Source organism: Xyrauchen texanus, chromosome 26 (genome assembly GCF_025860055.1).
Source record: "Xyrauchen texanus isolate HMW12.3.18 chromosome 26, RBS_HiC_50CHRs, whole genome shotgun sequence".
Lineage (NCBI taxonomy): Eukaryota > Metazoa > Chordata > Actinopteri > Cypriniformes > Catostomidae > Xyrauchen > Xyrauchen texanus.
This window is the reverse complement of record NC_068301.1, coordinates 34,211,732-34,235,334: the sequence shown is the minus strand read 5'-3', so window position 1 is coordinate 34,235,334 and position 23,603 is coordinate 34,211,732. Positions and strand designations below refer to the sequence as shown.

The window sequence follows — 23,603 nt, the reverse complement described above, 5'->3', positions numbered from 1 at the left end:
CATGGTACTTCAATAAATGTTATGTATTGTAAGGCACAAATATAGACCGTGCAAACACAGACACAACAGTAATATACCAATAAACATTTTCTGTTTTTCTATGTTTTTGTAGAATTTTGAGTTAATAAAGTGTAAAATAAATAAATAAATAATTGTTCATATAATTTGGTGTTTATTATATCAGTCATCGGCCACTCAGCTCTCTAGATTACTTATCGGCAGGGTCAAATATAGTATAATTTGGCCGTGGCGAATAAGATGCCAACTGACTGGTAACTTTATTAGAAGTGGCAACATTACATGGTTTAAATTGAACTGTAAAAACAATATTCTAACCCTTACTGCTGTAGCAACGAGAGTGATTCAAGATGTACAAACTGTCTAGTCTGGTCTCATGAAATTTACGTGAGCGTTGCAAAAATTTTGCAACACGGAAATGATGTGCTTCATAACACGTTTGGCTGCGCTTTTCAAGTGAAATGTCCAGCAGGGGGCGTCAAAACCGAGCAAAATGAGGTTGTAATCAGATGAATTTTAGATGGAGTTTTAATAAGTAAAACGTACCTCACTAACCTAAAACTTTACTCTAACCTTAACTAATAGTGTCGAAAAGAGAGATGAGAGTTTAACAAAACAGACATCCTTACCATTAACCAACACCTAACATTAAACGACTGTTTTAAAACACAGAAGCGAAATGAAAAGCTCATTTTCTGAAGCAATCACATCATTTCGTGTTGCGTCAAGAATTCAATCTGACACGTGACACGACAGAGTCTGTCGTGTCACGTGTCAGATTAAATTCTTGGCTGATTTTGAACCTGGGTCCTCATCCTCAAAGTTCAAAGAGTTCAACAGTCTATGAGATGAGCTACCATGCAAGCTATTCACTTTGGAATAAGTATACATATGTATGAAGTTGTGGTGGCGTAGTGGGCTAAAGCACATAACTGGTAATCAGAAGGTTGCTGGTTCGATGCCAACAGCCACCACCATTGTGTCCTGGTTGCTCCGGGGGAATTGTCCCTGTAAGTCGCTTTGGATAAAAGCATCTGCCAAATGCATAAATGTAAATGGAAATATGTAGATGTAGATTTTGGAGAAACATATCGAAGTATATTTCATATGTCTGCTTACTAGATTCTGTGTCTATGACATAACCTGTAATTTATCTATCCATCACTGATATTATTGGGTTGATGTGAGAGATTAATGCATGTTATCAATAGGGCTGGGCGATAAAACAATCTTGATGTTTATCAGAAAATAAAAAGAGAGATGTCCACGATATCGATGATAAACTTTTGAGTAATTTCCTATACTTAGCCTATGTTCTACATCTAGAAACAGGGGTGGACATTACATCAGTCGCGATAGCACCACTGGTTGGTTGATCTAGATAAAATATAAAAGATTTACTTTTTATTTCCTGTCTGTAGCTGCGTGCTGTTTGATTGACAGGTAGTTAATGTTTGAGTGCTAATGTGGGTACATACCTAAATGATCAAATACACTTTATAATTCCGCCAGTGCCGTCTTGATGAAGCATTAATGTAAATGCAGTCGGTTTGGTCTAAAGTGAACGTATGTTGTTGGACATATCAAATGTTGGACTTGAAGTGTACATGTAACCGAACTGAGCTCTGTCTAGTAGTCTATATATCATATAAAGGCTATTAATCCAACAACAATAACAAGGTAATGAGAAAACCACTCACTACTTTTGGATGAATAACTTGAGTAGCTTTAATAGTATTAATGTAATAAAATACATTTAATAATAATATTTGTAATAACATAGTTCGTTTTTTATAATTCCGACCCCTGATGATGCAGAATATTTCAGCTCTTTAGGTTCATACAATACAAGTGAATGGATGCCAACATTTTGACACTCCAAAAAGCACATAAAAGCAGCATAAAAGTAAGACATACAACTCCAGTGGTTTAATCCATGACTTCAGAATTGATATGACAGGTGTGGGTGAGAAACAGATAGATATTATTTTTAGATATTATTATTATTTACTCCCTGACCAGTAGATGGCAATATGCATGAAGAATGTGAATCACCAAAAACAAAAAGAAGAAAGTGAAAGTTAATGTGGAGTGTAACGTCGTTCAAGGGAAAGGAGGCGGAGAGAACCGGCTTGACAATGTAAATAATATTTTAATTAACAACTTAAACAAAAGACAAACACACACATATGTCCGTAAATGATCTCTCTCTCCCGCACGATCCTCTGCAGTTGACCTTTATCCCTCTCGGAGGCTTGATTAGCCTAATACGGGACCGGGTGTGTAGGATCATGACCCGGCCCTGCCCTCCGCCCTGCCACATGGAGATTGACTGAGCAGGGAGGAGAATTAATAGTAAAAAAGGAATTAAATATTGATCTGTTTCTCACCACATCTATCATATGGCTTCTGAAGTCATGGATTTAACCACTGGAGTCACATGGATTAGACTACTTTTAAGCTGATTTACATGATTTTTGGAGCTTCAAAACGTTGGCACCCATTCACTTGCATTGTATGGACCAAAAGAGCTGAAATATTCTTCTAAAAATCTTAACTTGTGTTCTGCAGAAGAAAGAAAGTAATACACATCAGGGATGGTATGAGAGTGACTAAATAATGAGAGAATTAAAATTGTGTGAACTATCCCTTTAAAGCCTGATGTGGCCCCTGTACCAACTGCTCTACCGCCTCTATTGTGCCAAGTGACCCTGTTTTTTTTTACATTCATTGCATTGTTTTGAAAGCGTTTTATGCGCAACAATAACTCTCTCATTTGGCATTATGGGAAATTTAGACCCTATACATAAACTGATTTTAATGTAATTTTCAATACATTATATTGAAAATAAAAATTTCATTTCTGTAATCATGTCGCCTTTTTATTTTTAAATCAGATTCATGTAGTGTTTACAGTATCATAGATAAGTGATGCATTTTAAAAGTTGGCAGTCACAAAAACCTATAAAACAACTATTTTTTTTATTCTTTCTGGCAAACAGCCATGAAAGGGAATTTAAATTTTGGTATGTGTGCTACATTTTTAAATTGCAGCATAAAGTTTTTATTATAAAGTGGCATAATCAGTACTCAATACTCACAAGTACTTGTAAATGAGCTACTCTTTTACTCTTACTTGAGTAGTTTTTAGGACAGGTACTTTTACTCTACTCAGACTAAATCTTTTAAGAAGTAACAGTACTTTTACTTGAGTATTATTTTTCAGTACTCTTTCCACCCCTGGTCCCATGTCCAAAAACCAGTGGTAATTCCATTGCACTTTATGGTACTTTTTGGTGTTATCAAAGGTTGAGAGGCCTGTACAGGGACAAAATCTCTCTCATCCTGCAAGAAAAAAAATCCAGTCCACTGAAATATAATTTATTATGACTGTAGAGGACTAAAGCTCAATATGAGAGTGAGATTACTATATCACAAGCAGAATCAGATACTTTCTCTGATAAATGCTAATGCAGCCGTTTAGTCTTGATACCTTGTCGTAGACTGTATCAGTGTACTCGCATCAAGGGGACAGCTTTTTAAAAAAGAACACCGTCAATACAAAGTGTCTGAACGGAGTCTAATATATCTGCAGCAGAAATTTCCACAGCTCATTGGTTGGTGTTATTGGCTGGAGGAGTGCAGACTTGAGCTTCATTTCGTCCTTTCTAATTGACCTTATACGTTTTGCTGACAGGGTTATTCGAGAGTTTCTGTCTTAAAGGCATAGTTCAAACAAAAATTAAAATAATTTTCTGACCCTCATGGTGTTGCAAACCCATTTGACCTTCTTTCCTCTGTGGAACACAAAAAGAGATGTTTTAAAGAATATACATGTCCTACTTTTAAATAAAATGGCAGTGGATAATGATTTACATTTTTAGGAGAACTATACCTGTAATTATACATCAGAACAGCTAGTTGAGGTAAAACCAGCCTGTATGAAAAAACAACAACAACAACAATAGTGGGAGAGATTTGTGCTAAAAAAATTGTCTAGACAGAAAATGAGGGGGGGCGGGCTGCCAGGTCCCCATGTCAATAGGTCTGCCACCCTAAATCAGAGTGGTAGAATAGTAAGAGTGGTATTCTTATTTTCCATCCCACTGAAAGTTCAGTAACCACACATCATAATAAAGACCAAACATATTAGATTTAAACAAAATATCAATACATTATGACTGCATAAAGATAATTATCAAATATTTCCTTGTGGTTCATAAGAGATGGTCTAAAAAGTCCACACTGTGCTAAAACATCACTGGTGTCTAAGTGTTCAATACAACTGCCTTGCATGCTCAGTCTTAAACATTTATAAAAAATTAAAAAAAAACACCTTTACACATTCTAAAGTTTGTTCATTGTATGTATAACTTACACTTTAATTGAATTAATACTTTGGTCACCTCCAACGTTTTAGTGCTGTGGGTAGAGTTTTCTGACGGTCCCTTACAAGCGCTAGTCAATGAAAGCATATCGGAGCATTATTAGGAATATTTATCCAGCTACAAGCGCTGACAGAGTTCAATGTTATATGCCTGTATGATGTAGTCATATATTCTTTAGCCTAATTGTGCTAATGATATTGTTGTAAAATTGTCGGCTCCAGAGAGTGCTAGTAGGAAAAACCGAATGTCAAAAAATAACGAGCCAACAACTTCTGGAGATAAGGTAGAAATTCATCTTTGGACCTGCTAGCTCCAGTTTCAGTTCTGCTTAATGTGGAGTACACATGCTGGTGTAAATGTGTAAAAGTTAAGTTACTTTTCTAGCACAATTTCCCACATTATTACCATGAAACCAAATCTGGATCTGATTTTCTGCTTTATTGAATGCACCTGAATGCATTACAGATTGCTCTGATTTGGCAAGCATTCATTATCAAATATTTTTTTGTATGTGTATCTGTCGGGTTTTAATTTCTGGAACAATATACAGTACACACTTGTATCATTTATAATGAAGTATTTTCTTTAATTTAGTATTTTGCACTGTACAATGCAGAAAAGAGACAAATGTAGTGTCAAATGTTTGACACAACAAACAATGAAGTGACTGATGAAACATCATACAGAAACAGATGTAAAGAAACCGTTAAGAAACCGCAGCTAGCATTATACAGGTCCACACTGCACCTGCAATGGCAAATTAATTATGAATACACTTAAAAACATAAAATTCCACACTAAAGCTCAAATAAATGCCTTACCTTCAGTGAGAAAGGCTTTTATATACTAAGATCACCACTTCAACCTAATAATATATGCAGATTCATATTGGTACTGTTGGGTTCAGCAGCAAGAATAAAAAGCAAACACGCGACTAACCGAGAGAGACAACAAAGCTTCAGAGTTGATCCTGTTGCTTCTCTTGCAAATTAAATGCAAGATAAGCACTAAATAGTTTACAGGGAAGATAACAAACACGACATCCTCTTTATGCACACCATTTATCAATCAAACACTTAAGGCGCACCAATCACAAGGGAGAGGAACACTTGTGCTCAATAACGCAGAATTGAACGTATTATTAGCAACAGCAATCTCTAATAAGAGGCATGCGTGTCAAGCGTGCTCAATACGGAATGCACATAGACACTGACAGACATAATAATGATTTAAAAAACACATTAAAGCCATCTTATTGTTCACATATAACGATGCACACAACCATTTTAATCTCACAGTAATTGAGATAGATAGATTTAAAAAATCACTTGTTACACTGGACCATTTAAAATGAACTAGTGAATTTTAAAATGTGCTTAACAAATCTTAAAAAGACACTTAAAGGAAATGGTGACCATTTTACAAGACCTGTACCTGCTGATTATAGCCTACTGATTAAATTCTAACCTAAAATCTTGATGTAGCCTATCATTAATTTTGCCCAAGAATGTTGCTGCATTAGTCATTCTGAAGAACAGCATGGCAGCATAGCTTAAAATTTGTGGGTAAAACCAGAATGTTAGGGTGTATTGACTAATTGAAACATTTGTCATGAGCCTATTTGTTTATATATTAAAACAGCAACTTATGTTTTATACGTGTACAGGGGACATTTAAGGTATAATACATTTGCCCCCTTTACAAGCACACACGGGCCCACCCTGCCCCCCCCAGTCAAAATCGTCTAGAACCGCCCCTGCTTCCCGTGGCCCTCAGGTGTTGACTGAATGTCTATCTTTAGGAGCCGCGAGAAGACGAGAGAGAAAAATGGAGAGAATGCATGGAAAGGCACAAGCATGTTAACGTCTCATTAGGTACCGGGGTGACAGACTATAACAAAACAAAAGAGGCGATATAAGAAAAGAGAGAAAGAGAGGTGTGAGGATGACAAGCGCAGAGAGAGAGAGAAGAGAGATGCAGTGGTGGTAAACCTCAATAAAGTCAAGGGAAATGTTCAGAATGGAATACTACTAGTATTGCTTACATACTGCAAAGTATATACTGTATACTGCCTAATATTTTTAATATAGTATGCAGCATAACAAATGGGACTTGTGACAAAAATCAAGTATTTTTCAATGTAAATCACACTATAATTACTATAGAAGCACATCAAGTCTTAACTATCACCAAAATGCAGAATGAGACTGCAAGCACTTGTGTGGAGTTCAAAGTGCCGCTTGACGCTGGCATTGCCGCCCTGACATGAATCACGAAGGATTGCTGTTTAAAAAGCAGATAGCCACAGTCTACCGGCAGATTAATATTGTGGTAGATGAGAGTTTAAGAGATGTAATGCCCATTGCAATGAAAATGCAACATATGTGGAGACTAGTTCTTTCAATTAATCAAACTCGCATTTAAACTTTGGTAAACATTTAATGTTACTTGAATTGGTGATATTTTAGTGCATTTCTATCTTTATACTGTGGAAAGCTTGGTTACCAAGTTATCACCATGTTAAAGACGAGATGAAAAAGACGCATCATGATAATTAAACGCAGTTTTCATTAAAACATTCTGTTGATGAAAATATGACTAGACAAAAATAATACTGTAAGCTATTACCAATGCACTAAATATTTTTTTATTTATATTTGATTTAATATTTAACATTTTGTTGACAGAGGGTTTTCATGAGTTTTTCATGTTGTTTAATCTTAAACAACATATGAAACATATTAATATATTTGATACGTGTTTACATAATTGTAAGCAGTTGAGCAATATATTCCTCAAAATATTAGAATATTTGGTTAAACATACATCAAACTGTAACAGACCAAACTTTGTAATTTTGCACATTATCGTTAACTAAATATTATTTTTGTTGACTAAACTTAGTGTCAATTTGACTAAAATTAATGAATGCGACAAGACGAAATATTGCCAAATTTTAAAGGAAATTTTTGTCAAAAGACAAAAATGATGACTAAAATAAATAAAAAAAAAAAACAGTGAAAATGATCACTGATGTCCTTCCAAACATTCCCAAGATGAACAGGATGTTTGGGCATGGCCATATGAATGCCAGCGAATCAGAACTAAGCTAATACTAAACATACAAAAAAATGTTGTAATTATCATATGCAATCTAGATGTAAAGAAATCGGCATTGCAGTGTTTTACAATGGACCGGTCTGACTAGACCACAGCACTCCATAGTGGAATGAGTCCCTATAGGTCCCTATAGACATGGAAATGGATGCACGTGTGTGTATCATAAGTGTAGGTGCGGTAAGCAAAAAAGCCATGACATTAATGCCTGGGGGGAGTTTCCATATGCCTCTGCTCCGTCAGTAACTCTCTCTCAATAATGTTTGAAGTGTCAGCTTCAAACCAATCAATGGCTCTTACGGTAGCACTAACAGCGTCTAGACTCTGGGGTCATTGACTGCTCTTCAGAAGTGTGTGTGTGTGTGTGTGTGTGTGTGTGTGTGTGTGTGTGTGTGTGTCTCGGTATAGAGGTCACGCACAGGACACAAGGTCTCCTGTGGGACACACGAGGAAATACATTGACCGTACGTGCATGGAGGTTGGGGGGTGGGGGGTGGGGGGGTGATCGCTATCTCATCCTCACATACCTTGACACACACACATACTGCTGGTAGACTAAACATTTAACTTCAAAGGCCATGTGTTGAATTTAGGCATGTCTATGTCGTCTGCTCGCCTGATATATGAGGACACTAGAGAAATTAAGCTACATTCTAAAGGTGTGTCTTAAAAGTCCCAAGTTTACAAATGAGATGGGTGGCTTGAACTTACAAAGTTACATCTGACATTGCAGGGGTGAATTAAAAAATGCTCTATTCCAAACCCTAGTGTGCTGTCCTGCTGTCTACTGCCTACATAGGGGCATCCTGAATGACTGGTTTCAAAATATATTAATGAGCAGTCCAAGCACCACACAAAAATCACTTGATTCACAAGAAAAACTAGAAAGTCTAGAAATAACTATTCCTTTAAAGTAAATAGGTTAAATTTTAATTTCATGTTGACTTAAAAATACTGTCTTATAAAATACTGATTTTTTTTATCCATCCATCACTGGACAGTTCTCTAGAAAGATAGCGCATACTGTCCTATGTGCTGTCAGACTAGGACAACTTTATAGACAGAATACAAAATGGGTCGATTATTTTATTTATTTATTTTGCCGTACAAGCTCAAACATAGCAGGTTTTAACATTTACAACTTGAGCGTTCTTGTATCTGAAGTGTTTATCAGATTGGGCTGTTCCGTCTCTGTGTTCTTGAATGTATCTGATTGCATTCACAATGTTCCGGAGCTTCTTTCCAAAGGCGCTCTGTTCTAACAGATGACGAGACACAGGCTACACAGCTGTACAATCTAAAGAAAGAGGGCTTGTACGGTACTGTTCTGTTCTGATACGAACACACACACTCACTCAAACATACAAATCTCGAGTGAAACCGTGCCAACTGCAGGCAGAGTTTGCCACAGAATAAGCAAACATTTATAGCCCTGCTCTCACTGTTTTCACAAAGAAAAGTTGAGGCACGTGTATGAAAGAGACACATTTCCGTGTGTTAGCATTTATGTATTACTATTTAAATATTCTGCAACAATTTTCACCAAGATTGCTCTCTGTAAGAGAAGTCGTCTACCACAAGGTTAGAGGTCACTCCAAATGTCAGAATAAGAGCGTGTCTAAACTAACCATCTATTTAACTGTAAACATTAGGAATTTTCTGGGAAACAATGGCTGTTTGGTTGAAATGATGGTTCCTCAGATTGGAAAGAAGAAAAAAAATAATATTCACCCTTTAAAAGGAATAATTCATACAAATTATGTTCTTTTTTGTTTACTCGCCCTTAAGTCATTCCAAACCCATTCTTCGTTGAACACAAAATTCTTATTTTTTAAAATCCTTACACATCTTTTTGCCATGTAACAAAAGTGAATAGTGACTCCAGGCTGTCAAGCTCCATACATTTTTTTTTTAAAAACACCTTAAACCCTCAGTAAAAAACGTCTTTTTGACAAGAAGTGGTTTACATTACATTACATCCGCCAAACCTCCAATAGTAGCAGTTAAGGGTTGGTAAGTCTGTAAAGTCAAACCACATATTTGGTTTCAAGTCAGTTATATTTTTACTAATTAATTAATTAATTAATTAATTAGCCAGCCGTTTCAGATACAGATTTCAAATAGTAAAATTAGCGGTTATCGCATCGGCAAACTCCATACCGGTGCTTCCCTAGAAAATAGTGCACAACACGACATCTCCTAGTCCTTATTACTTAATCATAAACTGAATATGTTTAATGCATATCATTACTTACAGCAGATGATCCCGATTTAAAATGAGCCCCAAAACATCGAAACAGTGCATTGATGTTGAAATGATCCTCACAGAGTGACAGGACATGCACTGACACTTGAGACTGCCTAACAAAGAAAGCAGTCACAGGCAGTCAGAGATTCTCTGCCGCAAGCAAATAAAATATAGAAAATATCACTGGTAATTCCAATTTTGGCCCGATAATATTTGAATTTTCCCAGTTATTGGCTATCGATATATTGTGCACCCCTATCAGTCTTCTGAAGACATAAGATCACTGAAAAGACTGAAATATAAGTTGATATTTACTTTCAAATCAAATCATGTCAATCAATGTTTGGGTAAACTATTCCTTAAAAGTCCTTTCAGAGCATATATACAGTTCATATAAGATCAGATACATAATTATTGAGATAGCTATCAAATGTTGTCAAAAAGGCTGAAATATAACAAGATACAAGATTATTTTTAAACTATATTTGCCGATCCTAGTTGGAAGTTCTCTTTGAGTGGGTAAGACCATTAACTCTAAATAGTAGTCGCTGAGGTTGTTAATGCCTAATAACCAAAGATGCAGCCAAACACAACGACACACTCCATCACTTTCTCATGTAAATGACACTAACGGCTGAAAAAGTAAATGGCTAGTGGGATGCTGGGCTAATATGCTGCACCCGTGCGATCAGGCCAAGGCTGCCTAGATGCCTTTTGTGGACCATACTAACTTCACGCACTCTCCATTACATTGGCACTAAATACTGTATTGTACTCTGTCCTCAGGGAAGGCGCACCAGAGGGGTATGGCCTGGGTCATAGGCTTTGCCCAAGGAGGGTATAAAAGAACTGCTACAGAGGCCTAAAGCATCTCCATCTGGACCTATGAGAATTCATCTCCCACAGGCGTTAATTTGGGGCATATCCATGCAATATGTTCCACAAGAGCTCGCCAGAGCTTGGCAGCAATGACAGAAGACAGACAAATGCTTCGAAAAGACAAAGTCTTCATTTGTGGTATGAGGCACAAAGCTTCTCTCTACTATAAAACAACGACCTATGCAATGCTATGGCATTTTATGACTATGCACTTTAAAATAAAATATTTATTTTCATTGGTTCATCTTTAGCATTAAAGGAATAGTTCATCCAAAAATGATAATTGTCTCATAATTTACTCACCCTTATTATGCCTTTCCTCTGTAGAACACAAGCAAAGATATTATGATGGAGACGTGCTTGCAATGAACTAGCCACTAAAAATAAATTACTTAATTTAAAATGTTGCTGTTATTCAGTTTCTTCCCAAAGCATTAGCAGCCAACTAAACCATTTAACTTAATAAACCAAGTCTAGCCTACCAAACTGAAGGCTGTTGCCCATTCAAGATACAAAACTAGACTGATGGTGACTGAGGGGTCCCCTTGAGCATTTTGGTGCTTCAATACAGGACACAATGTCTGTGAAGTACATCTTCATTTCAGTCAAAATACGGGAATCCTGGCTAAAGTGGGACAGTTGCCAGCATTAATGAGCAACAGCCAATCAAATCGCAAGACAGCAAAATGAGCACAAGAGTAAATAGGGACTTTGAATTAGGCTTGTGCATGAGTAATCGACTAACCAGCTTGTTGAATATTAAAAACGCTACTTGAATATCGAAAATGTTCTCTCACCAAATCTTGCAGTTACAATTGAGTCCACTGTGGATGTGCGTCATCGAGGTGTTGGATAAGAGAAGATGATATGTGCTTTCAAGCAAAGCCATGTGTGGCAATACTTGCATTATTTTGATTCAGAACTCCACTCTATTGATATTTGGTTCTTGTTGGAGTCATGCAAACCAATGGACGAGGGGTCTGCTTTTTGTTTGTGTGTATGTGCATTAAGTCTCTAAACAAATTTTATTAAGACAACTTTCACCACTTGTTTTTCTGAATAATAACATGAAATGATTAAAATGTGAGGCCTTAATGCAGACTTCTGTAGACATTATGTGCGTGTTATCCTAATGCTGTCAGTATTGGTTTCTACACTCACAGAGCATTTTATTAAAAACATTATGGACCTCATAAAGTGCCCATGCCCAATGTGGTCTTCTGCTGTTGTAGCCCATTTGCCTCTGAGTGCATGCTGAGATGCTGTTCTGCTCACTACAATTGTACAGAGTGGTAATATGAGTTACCATAGCCTTTCTGTCAGCTCAAACCAGTCTGGCCATTCTCCATTGACCTCTCTCATCAAGAAGGCATTTCCGAGGGGCCTGGGTAGCTCAGCAAGTAAAGACGCTGACTACCACACCTGGAGTCGCAAGTTCGAATCCAGGGCATGCTGAGTGACTCATGTCAGGCTTCCTAAGCAACCAATTGGCCTGGTTTCTAGGGTGGGTAGAGTCACGTTGGGGTAACCTCCTCATGGTCACTATAACGTGGTTCTCGCTCTCATTGGGCCACGTGGCGAGTTGTGCATGGATGCCGCGGGGAATAGTGTGAGCCTCCATACGTGCTAGGTCTCCATGGTATTGCACTCAACAAGCCATGTGATAAGAGGCAACTGAGATTCGAGTCGCTATGCCACCACGAGGACTTAGAGCGCATTGGAAATTGGGCATGCCAAAATTGGGGAGAAAACCCCCCAAAACAAGGTGTTTTCATCCGTGTGTTTCGCTTTTTCGCACCACTCTGAGTAAATACTGTTGTGTGTGAAAATCCCAGAAGATCAGCAGTTACAGAAATACTCAAACCAGCCTGTCTGGCGCCAACAATCATGCCACAGTCTAAATCACTGAAATAAATTTTTTTCCCAATTCTGATGGCTGATGTGAACATTAACTGAAGCTCCTGACCTGTATCTGTGTGATTTCAAGCATTACACTCCTGCCACATGATTGGCTGATTAGATATTCGCATGAATAAGTTGGTGTACAGGTGCACCTAATAAAGTGTTTAGTGAGTGTATATAAGCTCCGAGTGAGTGCAAATGGTTTTTTTTGTTTGTTTTTTATAAAATTTGTATTAATGCATATTGTTTATTACAATTTGTCCCCCAAAAGAAAAGCATAGTTTGTTGAAGTTATCTCATTTGTGAATAAAAGGAAATATACGTTTTACATACATGTCATACTTGTTATTTTTAGTTTTAGTTTACATTTTAATTTATGAGTTATCGATTACTCTTTTTTGTAGAATAGAGAAATACTAGAAAATGCCCATCCCTACTTTGAAGCTGCGCAGAGTGAGGAGCTTCAGCCTAGTAATGTACGCTTAGCTCAAGCAAACTAGGTTCTTTATAAGTATCTGGTTGGTAAAAAGTCATAGAGCAGTCTGTTTTAATAGCATATGTCGTATTTGTACTCGAGACCTCGTACTGTGAGACCTCGTACTGCGAGACCTAGTACTGCGAGACCTTTTCACTCCAGGCCAACTGAGATTGGCCAAGCTCAGGCCATGGCAAGATTGCTGCTCAGAGCAGTTTGACCGTGCGGTCAGAGAGGGACGTCATGAATTCCCTGCCTATGTCAGGAAGCTTTCCTGCTATGCTGAAGGACTGCAGGTTTCTCTCGGCTATCTCTTCACCATTCAGGAAGAGAAGGGAGAGGGGGAGGGAGACACACAGAGAGAGAGAGAGAGAGAGAGAGAGAGAGAGAGAGAGAGAGAGAGAGACGTGGGCAGGCTATGGGCGAGGAGCAGCCTGCCTCACCACTTATGGGCATGTTAGATGCCAGCAGTAGAAATAACCATACATGAGTCTGAAGCCGATGGTAGGAACAGATCATGAAGACTGAAGGGACATTCAAACAGCGATCAGAAATGACAAAGCGACAGGAGATCATTAATTTTCAATAAGAGCTGGTAATTTCCGGTGTGAGAGCAACAGTTGGCCACACGATGTGGCCGTGTCCAGCAACTCAAAGTTAAGAAAAGTTTAACTTTATGCAAACGAGGAGCAACTTACTTCTGTCTGCTCATATGAATGTAACACATCATAAGAAAGTGTTTCACCGCTGTTCAAATGCACTTTGGATCGCATCATTTATATGCATAAATGTTTTCCATCTGAAAGGACTAAATATTAAATTAAAGAAATGACAATAAAATGCAAAGTAATCTCTTTTTGAATGTAACTGTATTCTAATTACCAATGATTTAAATTGTAACTGTAGTGGAATACAGTTAATATTATTTTGTATTTTAAATACATAATCTCGTTACATGTATTCCGTTACTCCCCAACCCTGACTACATTAAATAATAAAAAATAAAAAAATCAACATTATAAGTAATTTATTCGGATCCATTTTCATTATCGAAACACAAAAAACCTGGGTAAAATATATTAAAAGCTTTTATTTTGAAAAAAAATTTTGATTAACATGTAAACATTTAGTAAAAAATGGCTTACCGTGTATCAAACTCAGTAAAAAATAAACAATATATCTGATTAATGCTACATGCCAGCCAATTTCCCCTTGTTTTTAATATTTTCCAGAATAACCCAAAAAGTTTTAAATAAATATATGTCTTATAGTTGATCCAAGGAGAAATTATAATATTTGAAATTTAAGAATTGTAAAAAATTTATTTAAAAGCTGCACTATGTACGAATCTATGTTTTTTTGTTTAAAAATTGCCATTAAGTACATAAACAATAAGTGTTCAAAATAATGTTCTTACCTTACCCTGATTCACTACTGTAAGTCTATAAAACATATTTGTATTTTGAGCTGTCAGGTAAGATTTAACACAAAATCACTGGCTTATGATGTTCACCCTTGTGTCATTACGTCATGTCTGGGAACACATGAAAGAAGAACTGGCTGTCTCATGTTTTGGCTGGAGAAACTAACTACGCTGTTCAATTCAGTAACACACACAGTTCAGGGCAGCATAGCAACAATCTGGATGGATGTTTATTTGTTATCTGTTTGATAAAGTTGTTTATCTTCAATAATGCTTGGATATGTTTTCTGGTAGGGTGGCTGAAGCTAATATTTCTTGACATGCTTGTATGAATGGAACATTACTAGAAACCTATTGTGATGGATCTATGTTGTCAGGAGCAGTTATTGTGACAATATTTGTGACTTCTGAAATTGACCTTGTAATTGTTATATTGCATTTTTAAGCATATTATTTTCATGTTTAATAAAGTATATTTTATCCCCATCATTATTGAATCCTCATTTTATGTTTTTAGTCTACTGTGTTATTTTGTGCATTGCATAGCAGTACTATTGTAGTATTACGGTCCACTTGCATTATCAACCGAGGATGTACAATATAATATTAAAAAGTCTTCCATCAAACTCGTATTAGCCATATCACCAGTTTCACCTCTTAAATTGATACAAACATTAATAGTAGATAAAACACTTGAATTATAATTTTAAAATTTACTGGTGTTGATTGAGGCGACTGAGTCCCCTATTCTCTATGAAAAAGTCCTTTGAGTGTAGTCAGAAAAACACTATAAATGTAAAATTCATTCATTCAAAATATGTAAACAAGAGTGTTTTTTTACCTTCATCAAAGCAAGTAATATTTCAGTTTAAAATAATTAATTGTATAACATAATATCAACATGACAAAAAGCACATAATCCAGTCATGATCACACACAGTCAATGTCCAGGTAAACTCAAATCATGAGATTCATCAGCCAGAAGAGCAGTGCCAAAACACGACTGACGTAAAGCGTTCTTCCGCAATTTGCTTGCAATGTTAAGTTTTGACCACAGACATCACTAAAGAGCACAAAGTTACGAAGTGCATCTTTAAGAATATTATGGGAATACAAGAGGGCAAAAATTATTGCATCATCTCATAGAGCTACTTAAAAACTAATTTATGGGTCGAAATTATTCAAAATCATTAAATGAATTCTGAGAATTCACAGTCTCGGAACAGTGAATGGCTTGGGACACCCCATAAAAAGAAGGAAGTTTATTTATCTTCTTAGACGTAAGAAATATGATATAGTGTTTCTTCAAGAAATGCATCTGACAAAATGCTTCCGCAAGAAGCTGACAAATTTGGGAAGATAAGGGGTGGAAATGTTTTCTTTAGTGCTGGCTCATGTAAGAGCAGGGGAGTCATTACACTGATATGTAAACATCTACAATTCAAATATCTCAAACAGGTTAAAGATAAATTAGGAAGAGTCATTATTGTTTTAGCAGAAATTAAGGGTCAAAGTCTTATTTTAGCTAATATTTATTCGCCTAAAGTTGATGATCAGGGCTGTTTTATAGATCTTGAAGGGATGTTGCAAGCTGCTGGCACCCCTCATGATATAATATTGGGAGGGGACTTTAATCTTTTGATGGACTCAGTCCTTGATCATAGAGAAGCAAAAGTATGTAAGCCCCCTAGAGCAACATTGACGCTTCACAAGATGTTTGGAGACTTTTGAATCTGGTAGGGACATTTTTTTCATCAGCCCATAAGATTTATTCTAGAATAGATTTTATATATATATATATATATATATATATATATATATATATATATATATATATATATATATATATATATACACACACACATATACACAGTATATATAAGTATACATATATATCACTTGGAAACATTTTAGTCTCAGATCACGCCCTGGTGAATTTAGAGGCGTTGCCACATTCGGAGAAAACAAAATCATATAGTTGCTGCTTTAATGAATCCCTTTTGCAAAATCCTGAATTCCAACTAATGTTAAAGGCTGAAATCAATGTTTATATGGAGACCAATTGGTCCTCAGTATACTCTGTGGGTGTGGCTTGGGAGGCACTTAAGGAGGTTCTTAGGGGCCGGATCATACAGGATCTCAACTCGTTGAGTTGGAAGGGAATATTAAAAGTGCCGAGGCAGAGCTGAAGTGCCGAATGTCGTTTGATGGACACAGAGAATTGACCCAATTTAAATACAGATATAATACTATTTTGTCATGGAAGGTGGGAGTTTTCGGCTATTCAGGACTAGACAGTCATACTTTGAGTCAGGGGACAAGGCAGGAAAACTTCTGGCTAGATAAATAAAACAGAAAGAATCTTTTTATACCATTCCCTCAGTGAAATCTGCTAGTGGTGAAATATTTACCTCAGCCATTGGCTCCACTTTTGCTAAAAGTTTATAAAGAATCATTAAAGAATGGAAAGTTTCCGCAAACCATGATGCAAGCCCAAAATCTACGAATCAATGGAACTATATGAGAATGATTTTTCATTTAAAAGATTTGTTAAAAAGCAAAAGTTTAAAGCAGTTGAGCGTGATGCTTTGAATTCTTTTGGAATAATTTTCACTAGCCAAGAAGGAATTCATGAACTAATTTGCCTAAAGAAGCTATTTAATACTATTTATTTGTTTGATGAATGTATATATCGTTTTGCCTGAAATTTGGCACTGTATTTTTATGGCGAATTTCTGGCAACCATAGCTGCCGTTTTTTAACCGTAGATATAAAAGGATTGTATTACAGTGTACATCCTACAGTAAATTTAACATTTAATCATGTGATAACTGCTTTAAACTGTGCTGTTGGTGCTCATGTCTTCAGCTAAAAACATTGAGTTAGCATTGAGCAATGTTAAAAAAATAATGAAGGTTAAAAACTAAAAAACCTTGGCATCATTTTCACTTTTTGTAAATCCTCACAGAACCTTCAGGCTTAGTCCAGGCCTTGACTAAAGACTCAAAATCAAGCTCTGTCCCTAATGCTCCCTCTTCCTGCCCAATGAATTATTCCTGCAGAAAACTAGTCCATCAATAAGCCTTCAAAGCAAAAAGATGCGTTCAACCAGAACTCTGATCAATATTTATGAAGCATACATGAATAAAACTGAGCTTCTTCAAAGGGAGACCAGCAGAAAGACAGAAAGGCCCTATTTTCTCTTTCTCGCTAGAGCTGTAGATTGATGCTAAAACCTTGTGAATTTTTAGCCTTAGCCGGTGCTAGAACAGAGAGACTCCCTGGGTAGACTGGGAAGGGTGCCTGAAATGGCAAAAAATAAAGATAGAGAGGGAAAGAAAGGGAAAACAGCAGTCTGTTAGTCATCCCTAATCATCTGCAGTCTTCCAACATTAAGATCAAGTACATAGGTAGCTTGCTGCTAACATGCTTGTTTTCCAATGCTCCATCACTGCAGGAGTCATGATTAATGTACAATATGTACCATAATGTAGTGACAGTTGATGGAAAGCATGTGAATGAGTCATAAGCACTGCTTGTTGTGTCTGCTTATAGGAAACCCCAAGAAATCAAAATAAAGTTTCCTTTTTAGCTTGTTCATGCATTCATTAATTAATGTAACCATCAGTATGCTAGTTTACTACTAAAAGTTTATCTATTTTATTTAAAATAAACTTTTAGCAGATTTACACATTAGGAAGGAGCAAATCATGGGTTATGTTCGGAATGCAACACCACCTTACTATTTACTGAATACTGTATACATTGTACACTAATGAGCCAAAACATTTACCACCTGATTAATCTGCTGTTGGTCCTCAGTATGCCACCAAAACAGTGCAGACCCCCAACGCATGGACACTACAAGATCTCTGAAGGTGTCCTGTGGTATCTGGCACCAAGACATTAGCAGCAGATCCTTAAAGTCCTCTAAGTTGCGAGGTGGAGCCACAATGGATCAGACTTGTTGGTCCAGCACTTCGTACAGATGCTCAATCGGATTGAGATCTGGGGAATTTGGAGGCCAGGGCAACACATGAACTCTTCATTATGTTCCTCAAACCATTCTCGAACAATGTGTGCAGTGTGACAGGGTGCATTATCCTGCTGAAAGAGGCCACTGCCATCAGGGAATACCACTACCATGAAGGGGTGTACTTGGTCTGCAACAATGTTTAGGTAGGTGGCATGTGGCAAATTGATGTCCACATGAATGGCCAGACCTAGATTTTTCCCAGCAGAACATTGTCCAGAGCATGACACTCCCTCCACCGGCATGTCGTCTTCCCACAGAGCATCCTAGTGCCATCATTCCCCAGGTAAACAATGCACACGTACATGGCCGTCCACGTGACTCATCGGACCAGGCGACCTTCTTCCACTATTCAAAGGTCCAGTTCCGACATTCACATTCTCATTATAGGTGCTTACGACGGTGGACAGCGGTCATCATGTACACTCTGACCAGTTTCCGGCTACGCAGCCCCATATGCAGCAGGGTACGATGCACTGTGTTTTGTGAGACATTCCTCCAGTAAGTAACCATCATTAACATTTTCTGTGAATTGTGCCACAGTAGACCTTCTTTCAGTTCAGACCACATGGGATAGACTTTTTTGCCCTCGTCCATCAATGAGTCTTGAGTGCCCATCACCCTGATGTCGATTTGTAGTTTGTCCCTCCTCTGACCACTGTCGGTAGGTACTCACTACTGCTGACGGGAGCACCCCACAAGCCTTGCTGTTTCAGAGATGCTCTGAACCAGTCATCTGGCCATAACAATTTGGCCCTTGTCAAAGTCGCTCATGTCTTTAGTTCTGCCCATTTGCCCTGCATTCAACATATTGACTATGAGAAATGATTGTTCGCTTACCACCTAATCTACCCAGACCTTGACATGTGACCTTGTGAGGAGATGATCAATGTTATTCGCTTCACCTGTGAGTGGTAATAATGTTTTGGTTCATCAGTGTATACTGCTTACTTTTCTTCAAAGGTAGCAAGTAAAACAGTAGTATGCTATATTTTAGTCATATATATGACCTTATCAGGTTGCATGTAGGTGGCATCTAGTTATCTTGATTTTGTATTTCTAATTCAATTTAGTGTTAATACATCTTGAAAAATTTGTCAAAAACAAGAGATGCAAATTGTAGCAGATTTTACTTCCAGGTCATTACCCTAACTGGATATGGAACGTCAAGTTGAGTGCATTGCATTGTTGGATACAATATCCAGTAAACAAACTACATACTGCAGCAATAATTAGATTAGTATGGTAATATTACAACAAACATAGCCATGGTTTTGCCAGGCTGTAACTTAAACTTAAGGATATTAGCTGTTTAAAAAAAAAAACAAGAAGGACAAGCCTCTTCGATATATGATGCCCAAACTTACCGTTTCAATAAGTAATACCACAAAACTGTAAAGAACATTGTGTTCATCAAACCATTTCATGGCATCTTTCGAAAACATTGAAAAACCACAACCAATTACAAATAAAATCACCTTTTATACTGAAAAATGGAGTCATGCTATCAAAATATTTGTGGTAGGATTCAAAAGATTACTGAGTAATTAACACACTTGAGATTGGATTGCATCAACTACAGTTACAGCTGTATTGTTTAGCCTTCAACAGTTCTTCAGAGTTCAATAGCTTGGGGTTATTTGGATGCAACAATGTCAGTACTGGTGTAAAAAAAAAAAAAAAGAAGTGCACTCAGCATAGACAGCTAGATTAGCTTCAGACAGGTCAACAGAAAATGGAAAACAGACAACTGATTCCAATAGTATTTGATGTTAGCACATTGCAAAGCAAACAACATTATAACAGAGATTATTTAGCCCAAGACAGACCTTTCAGATACAGACATCGCCTGTCAGTTAACTCGAGAATGTATATGCGCATTAGCTTGACCAGCCTGAAAAGTAGCATTTTTCAGTGTGATACGAGCTAATGTAGCACAATTTATGATACCGTTGTTGTCAGATTTAACTGCTGATATGAAATATGTTCTTAATCGTAATCTTAAACAACCATTTTGGAGATTTCGGTCTTTCCCCATTCAAGTAGATAGGAACTGTACTTTTATACTGCTTGTATCTATAGAAAATAGCAGCATTGGGAATGTTCCAAAGATGGCCGCCGAGTAGACTGACTTGCCTTTAAAGGAACTTTGATTAAATTTCAAAAAGCATAAAAATACATAGCACACACAAATATTGGGTAAAATAATCTATTTATAATTCAATGTAACTATTATTGTCAATGTTTTTGATATTACATGAATTATATTTTTAATCGTAACTTCTCTTGCTTTGTTCACCATCTTGGAGGGATTTTTCAGCCTTTACATCTGGATTGCACCTAGAATGCCTTTAAATGCTGCCTACAAGCGTAGCTCGTTAGATTTTGAAACTGAGAGTCAGACATGCAGATCATGATGCTGGTTTGTTTGTGTCACTAGAAACAACCGGAGAATTTGGGGCCCGGGGCTCCACGTATTGCCACTTTGTGTTACTTCAGCCTTTCAAAATGACCCCTGGAATGAGTCAGAGGATGTCGTTCTAAGAATTACTGCCGAGCCGCATTAAAGGTGCCAGTAGGGGGCTGAGTAAGGCTAAATTATGCATATGTGTGAGACAGAGAGAAGGAGAATGTAACCATGGTCTGTGATTCACCTCTTGCTCAACTTAGACATCATCAGTTATTAGGCTTCAAACTGGCTCCTGAGGTTGTTATGTACTTCTTTAATGGAATAACAGTGTAAGAGCTCCATTACACAGCAAAAAAGACTCAACCCAGCAATAACCTCAGATACATTCTAGTGTGTCATACACTAGATTAATCTTTTATCTTTTGTTGTTTTTCATACTATAACAATTATTGGTATACTGACATATTAGCCAGGCCGATTAATCGGACGAGATTTGACCATTTTGAGATTATTGGTTGATAATGCTACCTGCTTGTCCAATTCAAAATACTAACAACCCCCTGCGTTAGTTCCAAAATCTCCCAGTCTGGTCAATGAGTAATAAATTATTCCTGTTTTACCTTTTTTATAAATTTTTTGTAAATATTGTGTCAAATAAGTGTTTGTTTCATTTCTGCAGTTTTGTGTACATCTTATTTTTTGCTCTCATTAACTGTATTATGTATATATTAATATTTTATCAGACACCCTCTTCTCTAGATATCGGTTTCTGTCATTGATACTCAAATCGTCATTCACTACTAACTAATATCTACTTTTGCGTGAGTTTGGAATGGCATACTACCCATACTACTCTTACTACCGCAATATGTAATTCCATACTTGGCCATTGTGTGCAATTCAAAATGCATTTTATCAAATAAGTAACTTTAAAGCCAAATTGTGTCACTTTCTCAGCAAAACTTTATACATAATGCCCAGACAGCTTCAGGGTATTTATATTGGGAAGAACTGCTTTCAAAGCACAAACAGCTGTCTACATCTCTAAGTGCATACTATGTTTGCCTTCTGCGCATGGCTACACATGCACAGTAAAACTTTTAATTAGATAAGAACACTACAGCCTGACTTTGCATCAAAGTCAGGCTTTAGTATATTCATCTTATTGAAAGTTCTCGATTTGAGGTAAAAAAGCTTTTATAAGAGTCCAACGGAATCACAGATTAAGATTACTTTCTGTTTCTGTTTCTACGCTCCCTATTATTGAGTTAAACTTGCGGTAAAGCTTGACATAACTACATGCTTGTGTCTCGTCTCTTTATTCTTATGTCAACTGTCATATAGTGAAAATTAATGATGGGATGGCGAAGGAGAACACAAGTGGGGAGGTGATTGCCACGATCAAATGTTTGCTGTGAAATCCTAAAAAAAGTGTCCAAAAAACACGATGATAATCAATTAACTTGTGGAGAGAAAATATAAAGGTCAGTAATACAGATATCCCCTAATAAATATTTTGAATAATCATATCATCATTCTAATATAATGCATCTCAATCTTAACTGTAGGCTATTATGTCCTACATTAAATACAATTTAACTTTTAACAACGTAAAACACCAACTGAACTAGTCAAACTACGCATGTTAATATTGCGTAGTTTGACTTTGTAGTTTGATTGCATCTTGATAGCCATTTTGTGCCGTAGGCTAATTTATACTTATATATTTGCGGATGAGGACGCTCAGCAAATGCGAATATATATATATATATATATATACACATATTCATTCACAGAATTATAGGGCAAGGTTAATTAAAAGAAGTGCAATAATAGAAAATAATAGGCAAGAATTAGGCAATAATACATAGGCCTAATAAAGTTTTTTTTTTTTTGGTAATTTATTAATTTGATTTAATTTAATGTTTTTTTTTTTTTTTTCTGGTAATTTAGTAAAAAAAAATTTGTTTGGTAATAATTGGATGTTTTTTATTATTATTTATTTATTTATTTTATTACCCTATTTTATCCCCCCGCTGCATCTAGATAAATTGATCAAACCCAGAGAATGCTGCCGATATATTTCGAAAGTAAGCAATAAAAATGATTTTGTTTAGTCTTGGGCTAATGTTAGTGTTCTAATAAAGCACATTGTAGATTTTCTTCTAGTATTGTGCATTGTATTTTTCATACACCTTCTGCATGGAAGGTTGTGATATTAAAAAGCATACTCATATAACTTTACTGTGGAGCGATTGGAGCTGGAGCTGGAGTGATTAAAGAATGCTTTGAGCGCGGAGGGGAAATTGTTGCCGCTCCACTCCACTCACATACTCTGTCACGGCGGCAAAGCAAACGTTAAAGCAGTAGTAATTAATTGGCGACGGTCCCTTTAAGAACGTGAACGCGCATAGTGTTTTTTCCACTGCGACTGTCTGCAACAACTTCTAATTCGTTTTCATTGCATAAATGCAGAACATTTATTCTCTCGCAGCACTCCCAGCAATCATTAAATAACTTGATATGCCAGATATAAATGTCTTACGTTAGTAAACGTGTCGTGGTGATGGGGACAGAGCCGCAGAGGGAAGTGTCTCTCCTTCAGACGAGCCTGTCAAGAGCGTCTAGACTGGCTGTCTCACTCTCACGGCAAAACTCTGCAGAGCACAAACTCCCGTTGTGTTCCAGTCAGTCCAGCCCTCAGTCTGTC

General features: G+C 36.9%; 1 protein-coding gene across 2 annotated transcripts in view; it reads right to left on the bottom strand.

Moving 5' to 3' along the window:
* The window catches only part of LOC127619876 (low-density lipoprotein receptor class A domain-containing protein 4-like), a 136,252-nt gene extending 112,649 nt beyond the window's left edge, over positions 1-23,603 (bottom strand). Inside the window, exon 1 of one of the 2 annotated variants that reach the window (XM_052092894.1) lies at positions 23,439-23,603. The gene's annotated coding sequence lies outside the window, so the exon portion shown is untranslated. Of the gene's footprint in view, positions 1-9,778; positions 9,832-23,438 lie in introns of those variants that run through there. The other variant, XM_052092895.1, reaches the window with a different exon arrangement.